A 5,277-nucleotide genomic window follows, 5' to 3' on the forward strand; every position below is an offset into this window, starting at 1 on the left:
TATAAACAAAATAGTCTTCATTTATATTTAACTGACATCGTTTTCCCTAAATGAAACTGACTGATTTGGTAGAGTGACAAAAGCTTAAAACATGGAATTTTCAGCATTTAATGTTTCTACCCTATGCCTTTAGCACAGTTTCCATTGTTTCGAGGAAACAGTTAAATACGGGGGGATATTCAAAGCATGGCCAAACCTGTTTGCATAATTTGCTTCATACAGTAATGCCTAGCACGTTGTTCTGAGAACACAAGAAGATATTTTTATTTACTTAAATGACCAGATTTCTAACTGTTTCTTGACAGTTATATATATTTTTATATCAGTTAGGTTGTCGAGTTGTCTCAAAGATTTTTCAAATCTGAAACAAGAGTTGAGCTTTCTAGGTCTGGCACGATTGTTAGGAGTCCCCCGACCTTTATTTCTTTTTTTTTTTTTTTTCACTCATATTCCACAGACTTTCATTTTCCTTCATGCATGTAAATTCTTATATCTGATTTCCTCAGAAAGAGCACCTGAAAAAAAGCATAAGTTTTGCTGTGAAATGTGTGAAAATTAGTCCAACTTTTGTACTGTACAGTAGATAAACAATTAGCAAAAACTAATTATTAGGATCATAAATAAATAATAATAACAGAAGGTTGAATTTCAATGCAGTAGTTCTATTGTGAAATTTAAGCCATGCTACATGACAGGTAATGGCAGCAAAAAAATATATAGATATACAAACACTGCAAAGTATGAGTATTCCATCTGTGTTCTCTTGTGGCTCTGATATCCGGAGTATCAGCAATAGAACATAAAAAAACCACACAGGAAGAATGAGTGACAGAACACTTACATTGCACTTTCTGACACTGAAAGCTCCTGTGTCAGAGTCCCCCTGACCTCACCCTGTTCAAGGTCCATCTTCCAGGCTGGAAGTGTCAGAATTCATCTGACGTGGGCAGGATTTGCGGTCACTCCCAACAAAAAAGATGATGTCCAAAACCGAACACGTCCTGAGGGGACACAGCTTTGAGAGAGAGAGAGAGAGAGAGAGAGAGAGAGAGAGAGAGAGAGAGAGAGAGAGAGAGAGAGAGAGAGAGAGAGAGAGAGAGAGAGAGAGAGAGAGAGAGACGACTGAAAAAACCCTTCAAAGTAAAGTGCTGAAAACAGCTTGGGTCAGTAAAAAACTGCAAACGCTGTCAAAACAAGGAAACAAAATGAAAACAGCAGCAGTTAGAACACAAGTTCTTGCACTTCAGTCAGCATCTAAGTGAAGGCTTCAAAGTAAATATGTTAGTAAGTAAATACCAAAAAAAAAAAAATAATAAACAAACAACAAAATCAATAAAAAATTAAATAAGCATAAACTTCCCAAATGTCCCATATCCCCATTATATTAATTAGGGAAACAAGCAGCAATTAGGGACCTATTACTCTTCTTGGTGCAGAATCTCACTTTTATTGCTCACTACTGGGCTGTAAAATTCCTTGCCTGATGTAAGATTAATAAATTATTACTAAGAAAGGAATCAATGACCCATGCACATGGAATTCAAATGAAATTATTAACACTGCTGCTGCTAAGAGGGACGTTAAACTACTAACATTTATTGATAACTTGTTCATTGTTTTTCTGTATATAAAAAAATAATAATATAAAACAAAACAATAACAGCAATGAGCCAGTAATCTAAGACGCTGGAAATAAGAGTTTTCTAATAGTGTATGCTCTTCATCCCAAAGATTCTGTATCACGGCCCCACTCTGTAATATAGATTGCTTGAATCTACAATAAGCTCCAGGCCGCCGGCCGAACCAATAGCATCGCTCTTGCTGGAGCTGCTCACTCGACAGAGGGCAGCTTCCTCTCTCCACAATTACTCATACTCCCCTCACAACCCTCAGAGGCAGTCTGCCGACAGCAACCATTCATTTTGGCAGGAGAAAACAAGAAGTGTGCAGTTTTGCCATGTGCAGATGCTGTGGATCGCAGCGTCTACTGCTTCAGCTGGCTACTGTACTCATTTGACACTGGAGCCCAAGACATAATAATAATTATAATAATAATAATAATAATAATAACAATAAAAGCACATTATGTTAAATGTGCTATTATAAGACGCAGCCCAATAAAAGAGGCCAGTTAATGTTTACTCTCCAAGACACTTATCTGTGGACTGACAAAGTGGAGCAGATAAAAGGAACTCATTATTACAGCTGATTACTATCACACCATAGCCAAAATAAATAAATAAATAAATAATAACCAAACGAGCACACGCTATGTGGTGCAAACGGAGCAAAACAGAAAATGTCAGAGGTGCAAGGTATCTGTCAGGATTTGTGTCTATTTAAGTGAGCCTCGTCCTCCTCAGAGTTCAAAACAGGAGGAATTGGCCTGTAACCTTGAATATAAATTTCAAGTCCTCCTAATAGCATGTGCTTCTGCCCTTTTCATTCTGCCACTAACTCACTGCAGCAACATGACACAGCAGCCAGAAATAACCTCCTTCATGCTCTTTGTGTGACGCAGGGCTCAGCGTGCCCGACATGATTAAAGCGACCGAGTCATTAGTGCAATAACAATGAGCACATATTAAAAAAACATGCAGATTAATTATGGATTTAATGTCAGCTAAGGGGGCATTTTGGAGTGTGGGGTTGAGCAAGAGCTCAGTGTTTTCTCTAACTATGACATTAAAGTCGAGATTACATTACACAAGTTCTATACTGATTAGAGCCAAAATCCTCAGGCGGGCACAGTGTGCAGTGGTCAGTGATAGACCCTTTAAAACAAAGCAGCTAAAAAGGCTTCTTTGAAGTGATGCTAAAGAAGAACTACTTTGCACTGAATGGTTACATAGCCTCTTTCTGCAGGCCGCCGAAAATAAAATATTTTTTTATTGCACAGTTCTTCTGTCTGTTTAACTAGGACACGTTACTTTTTGTGCGATAACTGTGGTAACTGTTATGACTCTGTTGAGCTGCTAGTCAGAAATATGAGGTGAGAAAATACTTTGCTGAGACAAAGTGGACTGCATAACTGTAGCTTCATTGTTATCAAACATTGAGTATATTTTCATGACAAAAAAAGAGCACATGCACGAAATAACTTTTAAAAAATGTTGATTTCACACCTACAAGTCAAATTCCAGTCTTTTCTATTGTACAGTCACATTCTATTAAAAGTTGTACAAAAAAATAAATAAATAATACACAGTGAAGATGAAAGTACTCTAACAGAGAATGTGCATTTTATGAATAAGAATCATCTTTATAATTGAGTTGGATGAATTTTATTAGAAAATCTCCACATAAAAAAAGATTGAAAGTTTATGAGTCAGTGTCTAAGCCAGCAATCCAGTGGGAAGTTGTATTTTGAAGTAGCTATGGAGAGTCAGATGCATGGCTTTAGTAAAATAAAAATCAAGGATTATGTCAGGAACAGTGTTGAGACGTGAGATGTGTCTAATGGAATCTGGTTGAAATGTAGTGAAAAGTGGCTGGTGACCCACATCTTAATGGATTCTATTTAGGCTACTTTCACATTACCAGGGTGAAATGGCTCGAATCTGATATTTTTTTGCCTTAATGTGATGTTATGTTAATATGAGGGCAGCACGGTAGCGCAGCAAGTAGTGTCGCAGTCACACAGCTCCAGGGGCCTGGAGGTTGTGGGTTCGATTCCCGCTCCGGGTGACTGTCTGTGAGGAGTTGGTGTGTTCTGTGGGTTTCCTCCGGGTGGGTTCCTCCGGGTGCTCCGGTTTCCTCCCACATTCCAAAAACACACGTTGCAGGTGGATTGGCGACTCAAAAGTGTCCGTAGGTGTGAGTGAATGTGTGTGTGTCTGTGTTGCCCTGTGAAGGACTGGCGTCCCCTCCAGGGTGTATTCCCGCCTTGCGCCCGATGATTCCAGGTAGGCTCTGGACCCCCTGCGACCCTAAATTGGATAAGTGGTTACAGATAATGGATGGATGGATGGATGTTAATATGAAAATGTAAATCAGAACTTTAGGATTAAAAGATGTCTGATGAAAATGTCATGACAAGGAACCACCCCAGTGACCCATTACATAAGCTTGCACGACCTTAAAATGAACAGGAACCTTCCTCCAGGTGGTCCACTCTATTTTCTCCAAGCGTTGACATTTTATTGAGCTTTTTGGGAATGCATGAGGTCACCACGGGCCATAGAGTCACCTGAAGTGCGGTCACACTGGCTGGTCTCTCAGAGCCCAGTCCCTTACTATCAAAGCCATCTGCCACTTGGGAAGGTGGTCTCTATGAGACCTCGAACAAGGTCACTCATTCCAGACCCATCATTTTTCTCTCAAATGTAGGAACTCTGTTATGCTTGTATCACATTCTTGAAAAAAAGGGACCACTTGATGTTTTCTGTCTTTCGATAAAAAGTAACATGTCTTAGAAATGCTCAGAGATGGTTCATGATGTTTACGTTGCTTCGTATCCATTTCAAGTAAATGGCTTTATCAGGAGGATGAATGCACATACTTTTGAGCGCTAAAATGCTGCCTTGTTGTATCTTTCCTATTTGTGCAGTCAGCTGCCACTGACTGATATGGCGACACACGGTGGATTCCATCCGAACACATACATCAACACGACCACACAATTCTACCCAGACACCCATATAAATGAAAACAATCCATTCCATACAAACAGCCTCAGCGACTGTCAGAGGGAGATGTCACCCTCCCTGAGCGGGACTTGAAATGTTGTCTTCATCAAGCCTTATTCATATTACAGAGATAAAGAGAATAGAGGTAGACTTAGCCACCACTCTGCTATGATTTTTCTTCTAATTAGATTTTTTTCCCATAAAATTCCATATATAATTCCATATATTTTGAGCTGTGTTATGGATGTAGGCGAATGTGACATTAGAAGTCATGTCTGAGTGTACTGGTGCACTGGTGAAGTCTGCTTTCCTGAGCAGGGAGATGGGCCATATTTGATGCTTTTTCAATGTGTTACACCCAGCAAATAAACAGTAATTCTCCATTAAAAATGTGCCGAAGTGGGTTCTCTGGAAGGGACCTTTTTTTTTGTTTGCACTTAGAAATTCAATTAAACATGTTATTGTCCCAGGGGCTTGCAAAGTTTAAAAACAACCGTATACACCCCAAAAAACAAAGAAGCACCAAATTACAACTAAATATTAGGTTACAAAATGTTTATTGGGAGTGGGGTGGCAATTTTCTGTGGCAAATCCTCTGTGTAAAAGCCTGTTTAAAACAATGTTGTCTCTTCAACACAGACAGCATATC

Source organism: Hoplias malabaricus, chromosome 11 (assembly GCF_029633855.1).
Source record: "Hoplias malabaricus isolate fHopMal1 chromosome 11, fHopMal1.hap1, whole genome shotgun sequence".
NCBI classification, from domain to species: Eukaryota; Metazoa; Chordata; class Actinopteri; order Characiformes; family Erythrinidae; genus Hoplias; species Hoplias malabaricus.